This window comes from Oncorhynchus nerka, linkage group LG28, assembly GCF_034236695.1.
Source record: "Oncorhynchus nerka isolate Pitt River linkage group LG28, Oner_Uvic_2.0, whole genome shotgun sequence".
In the NCBI taxonomy this organism is placed as follows: Eukaryota; Metazoa; Chordata; class Actinopteri; order Salmoniformes; family Salmonidae; genus Oncorhynchus; species Oncorhynchus nerka.
The window spans coordinates 47,812,567-47,829,775 of record NC_088423.1 but is presented as its reverse complement, the minus strand read 5'-3'; the positions used below and the strand labels follow the sequence as shown (position 1 = coordinate 47,829,775).

Here is a 17,209-nt window from a genome sequence, read left to right as displayed (position 1 = left end):
ACCCTCAAGATGTCTGCCTGCTCTCGCAGTGTATTCAACGTTGGTTACAGAGGGAGAGGAGCCCTAAACCAACACAGCTTGTTTTACCTTCATTTTCATCATCTCCAGCACCATACCAGTGTCTTCATATATGGCTGCTACTCCTAGCGAGTGCATTGTTTGGCCTGAGATCTGAGGGTTTAGGTTCTTCAAGGAAGCCTCAGTGTTGGCACAGCCAGGTTGGGTTGGGCTGAGGCGCATCCCTGGACAAATCTGTTCTCACTAAATCTACACTCTCCCCACCACACACTCCTCTTCCCATGGTGTGTGTGTGTGTGTGTGTGTGTGCGTGTTGTTAATATCCGAATCCTAGTGATGAAAATGTGACGTCAACCTCGAACACTGTTCCCATTGTTTTCACACACACGCTTTTCGGCTTTTACAGTGCTGTCGTCACACGTTTGACGAGCTCACACGACCACACAAGCAGCTCTAGTGTCTCTTGGATATACACACACTTACATTAATAAATATTTACAAAAGTCTCTCTTCTCTATGGTGACTCACAGACATTACACACACACACACACATGCACACCATGCGAGTATGGGACTGTGTATGCCTGATGGCATCCCATGTGACCGCCTGAATAGCGGGTCTATCCTTGGATTCTTCACCCTCTTGTTCACCCTGTTATCTGAGAACTGGTGATCCATTTATTGATCAGATAGTAACCATTATGGATGTGTTATCCATATAACAATAGTGCTCAGTGCTAAAGTTTACCTTGGTACAGACAACTGACTATTGTGACTTGTGTCAACAGATGACCATCCATGTATTGACACTGTATGTATTGACAGTTTGTTACTGTATGTATTGACAATTTTCATGTATTGTTACTGTATGTATGGACAGTATCGTTACTGTATGTATGGACAGTATCGTTACTGTATGTATGAACAGTATCGTTACTGTATGTATGGACAGTATCGTTACTGTATGTATGGACAGTATCGTTACTGTATGTATGGACAGTATCGTTACGTTATCTGCATTGTGTCCTCCTCCCAGAGCGCTAAGAACCTTGGCGTGATCCTGGACAACACCCTGTCGTTCTCAACTAACATCAAGGCGGTGGCCCGTTCCTGTAGGTTCATGCTCTACAACATCCGCAGAGTACGACCCTGCCTCACACAGGAAGCGGCGCAGGTCCTAATCCAGGCACTTGTCATCTCCCGTCTGGATTACTGCAACTCGCTGTTGGCTGGGCTCCCTGCCTGTGCCATTAAACCCCTACAACTCATCCAGAACGCCGCAGCCCGTCTGGTGTTCAACCTTCCCAAGTTCTCTCATCACCCCGTCCTCCGCTCTCTCCACTGGCTTCCAGTTGAAGCTCGCATCCGCTTGGTGCTTGCCTATGAGCTGTGAGGGGAACGGCACCTCAGTACCTCCAGGCTCTGATCAGGCCCTACACCCAAACAAGGGCACTGCGTTCATCCACCTCTGGCCTGCTCGCCTCCCTACCACTGAGGAAGTACAGTTCCCGCTCAGCCCAGTCAAAACTGTTCGCTGCTCTGGCCCCCAATGGTGGAACAAACTCCCTCACGACGCCAGGACAGCGGAGTCAATCACCACCTTCCGGAGACACCTGAAACCCCACCTCTTTAAGGAATACCTAGGATAGGATAAAGTAATCCTTCTCACCCCCCTAAAAGATTTAGATGCACTACTGTTCCACTGGATGTCATAAGGTGAACGCACCAATTTGTAAGTCGCTCTGGATAAGAGCGTCTGCTAAATGACTTAAATGTAATGTAAATGTAATCTGTGAATAAGCAGCTATTATGCCTCAAGTCAAGGAACAGTGAAACCTGATTGTTCTGTGTCTTCTCTCCTTCCTTCCGTCATCCTCTTTTTCTTTAGTGACCCGGGGGCCGCGTGCGGATGTGCTGGGGGCCGCGTGCGGACGTGCTGGGGGCCGCGTGCGGACGTGCTGGGGGCCGCGTGCGGACGTGCTGGGGGTCCCGCTGGCTGCTCCTGTCGGAGGTAAGTAAACCAGACACACAACTGACGTGTTGCACTGCCTTTATTAGGCAAGACGATGGAAAAGTGCTTATTTGATTGATTTGAGTCCAGGTTGTAGAGTTACCTACATATTTGGATTGGTTTGATATGGGTGGAGGGAGGGACATAAGAAACCCCCGGAGTAAATATATCAGTAAAATGAGGTTTAGTTTAGAAAAACATCCGCAAACTTTGACCTTTTTCTGGGGGTGATTCCTATCACCTGGTAAATGTTGTGCCATAAAACACTGTCTGGCTTTTCTCTCTGATCTGGAGAGTTCACTTCTATCACGTAGTGATGACCTCTCCATTTTCGAAAGAATGTAAGTATGAATTTAGAACTAACTACTGACGCCTGTCCCTGTCCCACCGTCCTCCATTTGTACTAATTGTTCACAGAAGTGTTGATTGGTCTGTGGCAAGGGTGTTTTAGGGAAGCATTGTGTAAGGTGGGTGCGTGTGTGTGTTTTGTTTGTGGGTTGGGGGGGTCTCCACAATGGAAGAATGCGAAACCAAAGGCGAGCCTCTGACAGATGGGGGATTGTGCCTGTGACCCAGTTAAGGGAGCGAGGGGATGTTGTGTGTGTTTTTGGTTCATGTGCTCAACACATGTCCCGGGAGTGGAAACGTTTACGACTTTTTAAAACAAGCCTGCATTCAGCCTGGCCCGCTGGACCCTTGCATAACAAACACACTGCAGCCTCCGCCCAACACTGCCCCATCCCTCTGTCCTTCTCTACCTCCCTATTTTCTACCTCACTCTCTCTCTGGCTTTCCCATTCCCTATTTTTCCTCACAGAGGGCCAAGGCGTAGGAGTGAGAGCGGGAGCAAATTCCTCAAACGACAGAACTCATGACAGAAAAATGACAGATTTCTCTACTCTAAATGGTCAAATAAATTTGAACAGTGGCGGGCACCTGTGGGTGGGGGGTGGAGAAGGTTAACAATCCTCCTTTTTCACTTTTACTGGCATCATCCACTAAGTAGGAACTAGAAATGTATTGGGCAGTTCCTGCGGACATTCCCATCGCTATGTAACCAACCCATCTCTGAGGCAGAGAAAGTGGGAAGGAGGAGAATAGAGGGGGTGGGGGGTTAGGAGGGACTTTTCTCCACATGCGCCTCTTGGCGGCAGCCTGTTTGATCCATCCAGACTCGTAAATCCCTCCCCGCTCCTCTGCTCCAACCAAGCCAGTAAAAACAGCAGCAGCACATTTTGGATTTAGTCTCTCTCTCTCTCTCTCTCTCTCTCTCTCTCTCTCTCTCTCTCTCTCTCTCTCTCTCTCTCTCTCTCTCTCTCTCTCTCTCTGAGATCCATCCCCAGCACTCTTCTCAGATGGGTTATTCACACGACTCAATCTACCGTAAATGATCTCAGTTAAACACACACAGGGTTTTTTTTTCTGGATTAAAAAGAGGCTTAGGTGGTGGGTGTGGCAGGGGGCGTGGCAATGGCTGTGGTCGGAAAATTGGTATAGCTGAATTTTTGTCATTTAAAAAAAAAAAAAATATGTAAGAAAAAAATAACAACGCATGTTTGTGGTATAGATATATTTTAGCATTTTTAAAGCCAATTTCCTGCAATTCTTTGCGTTTTGCCATGGCTAATGCTGTGTTCAAGCAATAATGCTAATCAATACTGCTAAATCCATTGTTTTTGGAATGATCAATTCTCCCTGACTTTTATTTTGGTGAATGATAGTTCAAAGGTTATAGTGTAAAAAATCTATATAGGTCCATTATCTTTTCGACATACTTTATTTATATCTGGTTTTAGTCGTTTTAAGTTTACACTGAAAGCATTTTTCCATCCCGAACGGGGAAAAAATGATAAATGTTTTTAGTGTTTGGACTTGCTTTGGAGGCCCGCCCCAAGGATTTCAATGGCAGAAAATTCCCTGACACACACTAAAGTCATTAGCACCCACAGATCTGGACATGATCCCACTGCTGAATCTCATGTATTTATGTTATTAGAGGATTTCTGGAAAGGGATGTGCCCCCCCAGACAGACAGACAGACACATACTGTCTGGGGGTTTGTTTTTCACAGTTTGGGTAATGACGGGGTAGCATGATGTAAAATTCAGCTGTTTGTGTGTTGCACTGGTACTAGAACTCAAGAAACTGAAGTATGGGACACACAGTGCCTTCAGAAAGTATTCATACCCCTCGACTTATTCCATATTTTGTTGTTAAAGTCTGAATTCAAAAAGGATAAAAAATATTAAAAAATCACCAATCTACACACAATACCCCATAATGACAAAGTGAGCACATATTTTTATTTTATTTTGCAATTGTATTCAAAATTAAATACTGAAAAATGTAATTTACCGAAGTATTTACACTCCTGAGTCAATACATGTTAGAATCATCTTTGGCAGCGATTACAGCTGTGAGTCTTTTTGGGTAAGTCTCTTAAGAGTTTTGCACATCTGGATTGTACAATAATGCACATTGTTATTTAAAAAATGATTCAAGCTCTGTCAAGTTGGTTGTTGATCATTGCTAGACAGCCATTTTCAAGTCTTGACATAGATTTAAGTAGAGTAACTAGGCCACTCAGGAACATTCAATGTTGTCTTCGTAAGCAACTCCAGTGTATATTTGGCATTGTGTTTTAGGTTGTTGTCCTGCTGAAAGGTGAATTTATCTCTGAGTGTCTGTTGGAAAGTAGACTGAACCAGGTTTTCATCTAGGGTTTTGCCTGTTTTAATTTTTTATTTTATTTAACCTTTATTTAACCAGGAAAAGCCCATTGAGACCCAAAGCATTTACACTCCTCTGTAACAGTCTCCCATCAATATTTTAAATTCATTCAGTGGCACTAACATATCTAGATGAAGCATGGATTGTAGATTATTCCATGCGTCTTGTGCACAAGAAGAGAAGTCAGTCTTGCCTAATACTGTGAATGTCCTGGGGACTTTAAGTAGCAACTACCTAGCATACCGGGTATGGTAACTGCTGGTGGTGAAGGAGAGCAGACTACAGAGGTAAGACAGGAGTTTACCCAAAAGGGATTTGTAGATGAACACGTATCTTTCTGCGCATATGAAGTGAGGTCCAACCTACCATTTGGTACAAAGTGCAATGGTGGGTGAGTGACTTGCCACTTGTAATCAAGCGCAAGGATGCATGATAAACAGAGTCCAGTCTCTGTAAGACAGAGGAGGTTGCATGCATATACAACAAGTCACCATAATCAATTACAGAGAGAAAAGTGGCCTGAACAAATCAAATAAAAACCAAATTTCAATTTATCCACATGAACTTTTAAGGACAACTTGTCATCCAACCAAATACCTAGGTATTTGTAGGATGACACTTTTTCATTGGATAAGCCACCAGATGTGACAATGCTAATGCTCTAGCTCTGGTAAAGGTCATACATTTTTTTGTACATTCAAGACCCGTTTGAGACCATAAAGGGAGGCCTACAGTGAATGAAAAGAAGTCTGGAGCTCTTCAACAGCCTGAACCAGAGAAGGAGCACATTAATATATGACTGTATCATCTGCATATAGATGGAACTTTGCTGGTTGCATCCCATTTCCCAAATCATTAATAACAATTGAGAACAACACAGGAGCTAAAATGGAACCCTGGGGCACACCTCTGTTAATCTCAAGAAAGCTAGACTTGTGATTGTCAGTATATGCACATTATGTTCTGTCAGAAAGATGGTTCCTAAACCAATTTACTGCCCCTTCACTGAGACCAATGTTTCGGAGTCTATCTAGCAACAATTCATGGTCAACTGAATCAAAGACCTTTGATAAATCCACAAACAGAGCAGCGCAATGCTGCTTTTTATCAAGTGCATTAATAATGTTATTCGCCACTGCCATAGCTGCAGTTGTGGTGCTGTGCCCTGATCTAAACCCCGCTCAGTATGTTCTTTTCAAATAATATGTTTTATAACTGAGTTCACTAGGGATTCATAGACTTTGGCCAGGATAGGGAGTTTAGAGAGAGGACGATAGTTATTAGCATCGGAGGGATCCACCTTTCAGTAGTGGGAGGACATAAGCTGATTTCCAAATGCTGGGTATTGAATTGGTCAAGAGACTCAAGTTGAAAATGTGAGCCACAGGTTCAGTAATAATACCAGCTGCTATCTTTAAGAGGTAGGGGTCCAGATAGGTTGCCTGGACCTGCAGACTTTTTAGTGTCGATAGCCTTTAGTGCTTTATAGAACTCAGTATAAGCCTGTGCTTAGCTCTATAACGTGTATTTTTATCATGAAAAAGACCCTAGTCCTTGTGTAACGGATGTGAAACGGCTAGCTTAGTTAGTGGTGGTGCGCGCTAAATAGCGTTTCAATCGGTGACGTCACTTGCTCTGAGACCTTGAAGTAGTAGTTCCCCTTGCTCTGCAAGGGCCACGGCTTTTGTGGAGCGATGGGTAACGATGCTTCGTGGGTGACTGTTGTTGATGTGTGCAGAGGGTCCCTGGTTCGCGCCCGGGTATGGGCGAGGGGACGGTCTAAAGTTATACTGTTACACTTGCCTATGACAAGCATACCTATAACATGATGCAGCCACCACCACGCTTGAAAATACAAGGAGTGGTACTGTGTTGGTTTTGCCCCAAACATAATGCCTTGAATTCAGGACATGAAGATCATTTCTGTGGTCATTTTTTTGTAGTTTTATTTTAGTACTTTAGTGCTTTATTGCAATTAGGATGCATGTTTTGGAATATTTGTATTCTGTACAAGCTTCCTTCTTTTTACTCTATCCTTTACATTAGTATTACGGAGTAATTACAATGTTGTAACTACAATCATCAGTTTTCTCCTATCACAGCCATTAAACTCTTACTGTTTTAAAGTTACCATTGGCCTCATGGTGAAATCCCTGAGCGGTTTCCTTCCTCACTGGCAACTGAGTTAGGAAAGACGCCTGTATCTTTGTAGTGGCTGGGTGTATTGATAAACTATCCAAAGTGTAATTAATACTGTACTTCAAAGGGATATTCAATGTCTGCTTTTTTTTTCTTCTTTTTTCCCCTTCTACCAATAGGTGCCCTTCTTTGCAAGGCATTGGAAAACATCCCTGGTGTTTGTGGTTGAATCTGTGTTTGAAATTCACTGCTCGACTGTAGGACCATACAATTATCTGTATGTGTGGGGTATAGAGATGAGGTACTCATAAACAAATGATGTTAAACACTATTATTGCACAGAGTGAGTCCATGCAACTTATTACGTGATTTGTTAAGCACATTTCTACTCCTGAACTTATTTAGGCTTTCCATAACAAAGGGGTTGAATACTAATTGATGTAAGACAGTTCAGCTTTTCATTTATAATGAATTTATAAAAATGTCTAAAAACATCATTCCGCGTTGACATGATGGGGTATTGTGTGTAGGTCTGTGACACAATCTCAATTGAATCAATTTTATATTCCGGGCCATAACGCAACAAAATGTTCAACGTGTAAATACTTTCTGAAGGTGCTGTACCTACACGTCAGTGTACAGAACATTAGGAACACCTTCGTAGTATAGAGCCCTTTTGCCCTCAGAACAGCCTCAATTCGCCCGAGGATGGACTCTACCAGGTGTCCAAAGTGTTCCGGAGGGATGGTGGCCCATGTTGACTCCAATGCTTCCCACAGCTTTGTCAACGTAACTGGGTGGTGGACCATTCTTTATACGCACGGGGAAATTGTTGAGCGTGGGGAAAACCCAGCAGCGTTGCAGTTCTTGACGCACTCAAACCGGTGCGCCTGGCAACTAACACCGTACCCCATTCAAAGGCACTTCAATCTTTTGTCTTGCCCATTTGCCCTCTGAATGGCACACATACACAATCCATGTCTCAATTGGCGCAAGACTTAAAATCCTTATTTAACCCGGTGTCCTCCCCTTAATCTACACTGATTTGAAGTGATTTGACATCAATAAGGGATCATAGCTTTCATCTGGATCCACCTGGTCAGTTATGAAATGGAAAGAGCAGGTGTTCCTAATGTTTTGTACACTCTGTAGATACGCGCACATTTTGAGTGTTTTTGAGTGTGTCAGCTCAGTACTCTATTCATCACTTTGTTCAACCTAACTAATATATATACACACCAGGGTCAGCGCGGGCCATGACTACAGCAGTATACACACACACACACACACCTTTCTTACATAGTGGGCTCGCAGACATCAAAATGTTTTACTCTCCTCTCATTCACACAAGCGTGCACAGAGCATAGTCATTTATTCTCACACAAACGTACTGGCCCAGTGCATAACATAACAATGACATATGACCTCCAAGCCTCATACTTTCACTCAAGCCTGCTTTTGCACACAGACACTTTTAAGACGGAGCGAAAGGAAATGGTTTGTGAGTTGACTGGACTGAACTTTTACGATATTATCTTGGATTGGATTATGAAAGTCTACACAGCGAAAAGTTTGTTTACTTTTAATCTAAATCCATCAAAAATTGACATTTTATGTTTTTGATGAATATTTACACATATTAGAAGTGGTCTAGTGTTACTCTGGCAAAGTTTCTTTAAAGGTTGACTCAGCGATATGACGTAGATGTAGAAAGTAAACAGCATAGTGGGTCAACAGCATGCTACTAGATACCCATAGACTTCCAGTCACTGTGCTAATGCTAGTTAGCATTGGCTCGTGAAACTACCTCTACCGTCATAGGATGTCAAATTTCTGCACTGCTAGAGCTGCTACAGTCAACTGTAAGTGCTGTTATTGTGGAGTGAAAACATCTAGGAGCAACAACAGGTCAGCCACAAAGTGGTAGGCCACACAAACTCACAGAATGGGACCGCCGAGTGTGGAAGCGCATAGCACGTAAAAATCGCCTGTCCTCGGTTCCAACACTCACTACTGAGTTCCAAACGGACTCTAGAAGCAACATCAGCACCATCAGCACAATAACCTTTTAGCTGGGAGCTTCATGAAATAGGTTTCCATGGCCGAGCAGCCGCACACAAGCCTAAGATCACCATGCGCAATACCAAATGTCGGCTGGACTGGTGTAAAGCTCGCCACCATTGGACTCTGGAGCAGTGGAAACGCGTTCTCTGGAATGATGAATCACGCTTCACCGTCTGGCAGGCCGACGGACAAATCTGGGCTTGGCGGATGCCAGGTAGTGCCAACTGTAAAGTTTGACGGAGGAGGAATAATGCTCTGGGGCTGTTTTTCATGGTTCGATCTAGGCCCCTTAGTTCCAGTAGAGGGAAAAGAACTACAGAAATCGACATTCTATACAATTTTGTTCTTCCACTGTGGCAACAGTTTGGGGAAGGCCTTTTCCTGTTTCAGCATGACAATGCCCCCGTGCACAAAGCGAGGTCCATACAGAAATAGTTTGTCAAGATCGGTGTGGAAGAAGTTGACTGGCCTGCACAGAGCCCTGACCTCAACCCCATCGAAAACCTTTGGGATGAATTGGAATGCCGGCTGTGAGCCAGGCCTAATCGCCAAACATCAGTGGCCGACTTCACTAAGGCTCTTGTGGCTGAATGGAGGCAAGTCCACGCAGCAATGTTCCAACATCTAGCGGAAAACCTTCCTAGAAAAGTGAAGGCTGTTACAGTAGCAAAGGGTGGACCAACTCCATTAATGCCCATGATTTTGGAATGAGATGTTCGACGAGCAGGTGTCCACATACTTGTGGTCATGTAGTGTATAATGCTAATATAGTTCTCTAATTCACTCGCGCACACCATCACCCCTTGTCCACATGTTAAACTTACTTTTTGTGCTGGTTTTTGGTTATTTTAAGATTTTTGTCATTTACATTTTTTGAGGAGGGAGGGGAGAAATGTTGTGTAGTTTGTATGTTTCTGTTATTTTGTGTTATGATTAGTGTTTTTTTTTTTTTTTATAAGCTTCGCTGCTAAAATGGATGGGCTATTGAGTCATTTAGAACCCGTGGTCAGTCAGTGTGCTCCTGGTCTGTTTTGAGTTTGGTTGATGGTTGTACTGTGGTTGAGTGGTCATGGTGACAGTAGGTCTCTGTATGACTGTGTGTGTTTCCTCTGACTACTGTCTGGACCTTATAAACACACACACACACACACACACACACACACACACACACACACACACACACACACACACACACACACACACACAGAGCTACTGGCTTCTGGTATCCATTCTCCTTACACACACACACACACAGCCCGTCTGGCCCAGTGTGGCCAGTAGAAGAACGCCTTTAATTTCCAAACTTAATTTTGTCTCTGTCCCCCCCCCCCCGCTAGATTCTCAGCTATTTTAATAAATGCCGTTATAAAAACAGCTCTGCTGCCTAATGATGTTTTCTCTCTCTCCATCTCTCACTCTCTCAACCGACCTGGTAAGGAAGGACACACACACACACACACACACACACACACACACACACACACAGCTGGTATAATGAGTGTCTGGAGCTAGTTGAAAGGGAAGCCAGAGTCAGGAGTTTGGGCTGCTCCCTGTTTGCTCCCATTCACTTCCCTCCAGCTCTGCCAGTAACCAGTGTGTGGGGGGTGTGAGACTCTGATACACTTGAGTTGTGTAACGTCTTGATTGAGCGTGCGTGCAAGTGTATGCTTTTACATGGGGGTTTAACTGAGAGGAAAGGCTTGGCAACCCCTTTCCCGAAAACCCAACCGACCTATCCCGTCGACATAGCACCCCTTCCCCCAAATCCAGACAGCCCCGCTTTCTCTCTCTCTCTCTGTGACATGCTCCCAATCTTCTCCAGTCATCTCCATCACCCCAGTCCCTCTCCCACCTCTCTCATCCCTTCATCATTACTGCCCTCCCATTATGGCTATTAGGGGCCACTCGTGGCAGCCAATCCCTTTTGAGGATTTGGTTCCATGGTAAAACCTAGGCCGTCTCCGGGGGAATGTGACGTTTCCCACCCCTTTTGTCCCGGCCCATCTTGAGTGGTGCTCAGGGGCCAGATTGAGTTGCACTGTTGTTGTTGTGTCTTTTTGGGGGTGGGGGAGGGGAACAAATAAGAGGAGAATGAGGAAAAAGAGGATGAGTTGTGTGTGTTTGTTAAACTAATTGAGCTGGTCGTCAGAGGCCATGTGAGATGTCTTGGATGGACAGTTTTGGGGCGTTTGTAGTAAGGCTCAGGGGTGGAGGGGGAATGTAGCTACAGAATAATATTGAGTTACCAATAACCGGCCTGGTAGTGCTGTAAGGCTGCGTTTTGGAGGAAACTGGTGTTTGTACATTTGTGGTCATTGTACGTCTGTCATCCATTGGAGCCTGGACCGGACAGACAGACTGAGTCATGATGAGCCATTCCAACAGAGTACAACAAGGCGGTACACCCCTCACCTGTAGACTAGACCCCAGAGGGTTGGCAGCACCTCCCTTCCCTAAGTGTTTGTCAGTTGTGTGCGTGTGCCAATGAGTGATCTAATATACTCAGTTTCTGTCTCCCTCAAATTCAGAGATAAAGGAGCTGCGTGAGGAGACACTGGCCTTCCTTGTAAACATGTGCACTCAGCGCCAGCGTGGAGAGCCCTACGCTGTGAGGCATGGAGGAGGAGAAATAGGGAACCACTGTGAAGACTCCTGCTCCTGGGGTGTCTGTTGCAGTACTGGCCCTGGGAGAGATCCTGAGGTGGCTAGAAAGAGAGGAGGGGGTAAGGAAGGAAGGAAGGAAAGGAGAGGAGAGGGATGGTTAAGGTTCGAGAGGCACCCTCTGGCCCCAGGAGACAATCATCTCTACCCTCACTACCCTGGCCCTGCATGAGACCCACCCTCAGTCTCCAGCTTCAGTCTCTAAGGAAACATCCCACTGAGGGCCACTAGGACCAGAGTTTTCCTCTAGTCTGGTAATGTTTTCATGATAAACTCATGATTGTACGGTTATTTGGTAGTTCGTAATTTAGCTGGTGGTTTATTCCAAAACTATTAACAGTCAACCTATTTTCAACGAATGAAACCTTATGGGGGAATCAAACCCACAACTCCACGCACCTCAATTTCATTCAACCTCCACTCTCTCCAGTGACAAACCGTAGACAATTATAGCGAATTGATTACAGATACAAATCTGTTATTGCGCGAGAGCTTAATAGCACCACGAGGTTATGCCAAGCACACCGCACAGGCAGAGGGAACCTCAGTGTCTCTCTTTCTCCTCGGTCCCTCTGAGGTTTGGTAACTTTCCACTCCACCACCAGGCAGCACCGCTCCTACATACGGTGGAGTTTTAAGTCAAAGGGCAGCCTGTTTCGGAATCATCTTTAAATTCCTCATAAACACTGGACAGCCATCCATTACCCAGCGTTCTGCTCTGCCATTCCTATCATTACGCTGTGTTAGAGTTGACAGGACTCATCGCTGCTGGGATGTGTATAATGGTGTCTGCGTGTGTGTGTGTCTGCGTGTGTGTCTGCGTGTGTTTGTGCGTGCGTGTGTGTATTTTACTGAGAGCAGTTTTATTGCCCAACCATTAATCTTTAACCTGCCAGCCCGTTAAGCCGTGCATCTCCGCGCCAAGGACACCGTTTCCATGGCGAGCCTCTGCTCCAGTAAAGCATTCTGGGAGAAAACACAGCGTTTGGACTGACTTCCTGTGTGGGATGGAGCTGGTGGTCTTTAAGAGAGCAGGGCATTCCAGTTCCTGTGAGCAGTGGTGTAAAAATACTTAAAAGTACTACTTAAGTTGTTTTTTGGGGTATCTGTACTTTACTATTTATATTTTTGACAACTGTTGCTCCACTACATTCCTAAATAATGTACTTTTTTAATCCATACATTTTCCCTGACACCCAAAAGTACTTGTTACATTTCGTATGCTTAGCAGGACAGAAAAGTGGTCCAATTCACGCACTTATCAACAGAATGTCCCTGGTCATCCCTACTGCCTCTGCTCTGATTTGCTGAGTAAGGTGTGTGCGTGTGTGTGTGTGTGTGTGTGTGTGTGTGTGTGTGTGTGTGAGGATGTGTGTGTGTGTGTGTGTGGAGGATGTGTGCGGAGTGTGTGTGTGTGTGTGTGGAGGATGTGTGTGAGTGTGTGTGTGCGTGTGTCTGTTTGGGAGAGAGCGCTTGTGTGTGATTCAGTGCAGGGTGAGACGGGAGCTCATTAAAGGGGGTAGTAAAAAGTAAAAGCCATGGAGCAGCAGAGAGACCGATAGAGAGACTAGAGACCAGCTGTGGGGGCATGCTACTTTTAATATCTGTCTGAGACAGCAGCACAGTCACGAGCTGAGGGCCACAGAAGCCGTATAACCTGCTCATGTCCCGTACTCACCACAACACCACACACCCCATAAAGGGGTTTTCATTTTAAAAGCTTTAATAACAGCGCTGCACTGTTAAATAAATAATACTCAGAGAAATATGCAAAAGGAATGTCAACAGGTGTTTGGGGGGGGGGTTTCTCTACAAGCCAGAATGTTGAATAAAATTATATTTGAACTTAATTACCGGTTGTCCTTGCGGTAGGTCCTTTTGCAGGTAGGAATGTGAGACAATGTATCCACATGGAAGTCGAAATAAAGTGCTGGTAGTGTGATTTCTATCACCAGAGGCATGCGCAGAGCCATGTAAACGTGTGCACGAGCTTGGCAAGTATGCATGGCGTGCATTGATCTTCATCTTGTGCACATGCTTCAGGTGATCGGAATCGGAACGCACTACAGCACCAGCACTTTGAAAAGTTGATTATATTCTACTACTATATCCTGTGGATATATTGCCTCACATTCCTACCCACAAAAGGACCAACCGCACAGAACCCCGGTAAAGTGAGTTTTATTCAACAAATTGTATTCAACACTCTGGCTTGTAGAGATCGGTAGTGGAAACTTTCCTGATCCAAACGCTCATTTATGCCCGATGTTGAATTCAATGAGATTCAACATCGGGTTTCCAGGCCAAGAGAGACGGATAGATAAGACAGAGAGAGGGAGGGAGGGATGAAAGTGAGAGAGAAACGCAGAGGCACAAGAAATGTGTCTGTGTGTGTCTGTCTGTACGCGCGTCTGTGTGCGCATGTGTGTGTGTGTCACAGCTGTGTGTCCGTGGTTTGGGTTAGCTGGGAGGATCTGAAAGTCCAGAGGAGTAAAAATACCTCCATTGCAGAGTGGCGACTCGCACAGGACAGACACCAGAGCTGTGGGCCTTGCCTCAGCTTGGACACATTTGTTCATGGTCAAGACTAAACTCCTGGTCTGTAATACTTCACCTCTGTATTAGGGACTGGCATTTCAAAGAATGTCTATGTTCAAGTACTCTCATGAAAATCATTTTTGAGTACGCGAGTACTCTCTTGTTAGTGTGAAACGCAGCTGAAGGAAAACAAGTTTGCAGTATGCTATCGCTTGTTTCAATTACAGGTTGTTTTGATACACAACTGAGACGGAACATGTTGCATTTTCACTGAATTTGACATATGCCAACTAATTAAAAGTTAGACATTTTGTCAGTGTTTATGTTAAATGGGCGCATGTGTAAAGTTGCGTACTTGTATTCAGTTATTAGTAATCGAATACAAACCTTGAGTGGAGTACTCGTGCCCATCCCTACTCTGTACAGTATGTGTGTGGAATTCTTAATGTGGTGGTATATTACCTCATGTGGTGCTACTTTATTTCTCACCCTTTTCCTGCAATTCTACAAATTTTAAAACAAATTTCCTGCAAATCTACACATTTTGTCATGACTTATGCTTTCTGGGTGACTCAAACATTAAAGCAAAATCAATGGGGGCCCAATGCAATGACAGAAATACTCCTGAAAGCATAATTTGGGGGATTTTAGGTTCTCTCTGTCTAGTTTTTTATTTTGGTGTATTTTTTTTCTTCTCAAAGATGGTTATTTAAAAATGTTTAGGTCCATTATCTGTTCTACATACTTTATATCTGGTTTTAGTCATTTAAGTTTACACTGAAAAAGAAATTCTACCCCAATGTATTTTTAAAATTTTTAATAAATATACACTGCTCAAAAAATAAAGGGAACACTTAAACAACACAATGTAACTCCAAGTCAATCACACTTCTGTGAAATCAAACTGTCCACTTAGGAAGCAACACTGATTGACAAAACATTTCACATGCTGTTGTGCAAATGGAATAGACAACAGGTGGAAATTATAGGCAATTAGCAAGACACCCCCAATAAAGGAGTGGTTCTGCAGGTGGTGACCACAGACCACTTCTCAGTTCCTATGCTTCCTGGCTGATGTTTTGGTCACTTTTGAATGCTGGCGGTGCTTTCACTCTAGTGGTAGCATGAGACTGAGTCTACAACCCACACAAGTGGCTCAGGTAGTGCAGCTCATCCAGGATGGCACATCAATGCGAGCTGTGGCAAGAAGGTTTGCTGTGTTTGTCAGCATAGTGTCCAGAGCATGGAGGCGCTACCAGGAGACAGGCCAGTACATCAGGAGACGTGGAGGAGGCCGTAGGAGGGCAACAGCCCAGCAGCAGGACCACTACCTCCGCCTTTGTGCAAGGAGGAGCACTGCCAGAGCCCTGCAAAATGACCTCCAGCAGGCCACAAATGTGCATGTGTCTGCTCAAACGGTCAGAAACAGACTCCATGAGGGTGGTATGAGGGCGCCCGACGTCCACAGGTGGGGGTTGTGCTTACAGCCCAACGCCGTGCAGGACGTTTGGCATTTGCCAGAGAACACCAAGATTGGCAAAAACCACTGGCGCCCTGTGCTCTTCACAGATGAAAGCAGGTTCACACTGAGTACATGTGACAGTCTGGAGACGCAGTGGAGAACGTTCTGCTGCCTGCAACATCCTCCAGCATGACCGGTTTGGCGGTGGGTCAGTCATGGTGTGGGGTGGCATTTCTTTGGGGGGCCGCACAGCCCTCCATGTGCTCGCCAGAGGTAGCCTAACTGCCATTCGGTACCGAGATGAGATCATCAGACCCCTTGTGAGACCATATGCTGGTGTGGTTGGCACTGGGTTCCTCCTAATGCAAGACAATGCTAGACCTCATGTGGCTGGAGTGTGTCAGCAGTTCCTTCAAGAGGAAGGCATTGATGCTATGGACTGGCCCGCCCGTTCCCCAGACCTGAATCCAATTGAGCACATCTGGGACATCATGTCTCGCTCCATCCACCAACGCCACGTTGCACCACAGACTGTCCAGGAGTTGGCGGATGCTTTAGTCCAGGTCTGGGAAGAGATCTTCCGCCACCTCATCAGGAGCATGCCCAGGCATGGTAGGGAGGTCATACAGGCACGTGGAGGCCACACACACTACTGAGCCTCATTTTGACTTGTTTTAAGGACATTACATCAAAGTTGGATCAGCCTGTTGTGTGGTTTTCCACTTTAATTTTGAGTGTGACTCCAAATCCAGACCTCCATGGGTTGATAAATTTGATTTCCATTGATAATGTTTGTGATTTTGTTGTCAGCACATTCAACTATGTAAAGAAAAAAGTATTTAATAAGAATATTTCATTCATTCAGATCTAGGATGTATTATTTTAGTGTTCCCTTTTATTTTTTTGAACAGTGTGTGTGATATATATATATATTTTTTTTTACTGTTTGGACATAGGCTGCCTGAAATAAATCACAAGCGGCCTGCCCGAGAGTATTCTATCCAGAAAAATACTCTACTTTTTCTTATCACATCACCCTAAGATTCCATTAGTGTCAATGTCCGGCATAGTGCTCCTGAACTTCTCCCAGTCCAGCCTGGAAGTCATTGGTGCATAGATGTACAACCATTGTTAAGTAAGCAAGTCACACTCTGTTCCAGCTGTATGTTATGGGGACAGACGTAAATGTAAGGAGGGGAGATACAGTACCAGAACTGTGGATGTTCACTTTATGTGCACTTACAAGAGTTGTTTGCAAAGTATTTTACAATGCCCAAACTGCATTCACTTGTTAGCCTTGGTGTGGATACTTCAAATGTGCTCTGTTTTGGACTGCCCTTTGAACTGTTTCTACCTGGGGCAAAAGACTCACTAGGGCTGGGCGATATGGCCTAAAAACAATATCTAGACTTTTTTCAAACTTATGACCAGATAAATAGAAAATATATATTGTTTATACATGTATAAACAGTACCAGTAAAAAGTTTTAGAACACTTACTCATCCAAGGTGTTTTCTTTATTTGTACTATTTTCCACATTGTAGAATAATAGTGAAGACATCAAAACTATGAAATAACAGATATGG

The 17,209-nt window shown here is 44.6% G+C and overlaps 1 pseudogene; it reads left to right on the top strand.

Moving 5' to 3' along the window:
- LOC115113327 (uncharacterized) overlaps nucleotides 1-17,209 on the top strand; it is a 114,536-nt pseudogene that overhangs the window by 82,323 nt on the left and 15,004 nt on the right.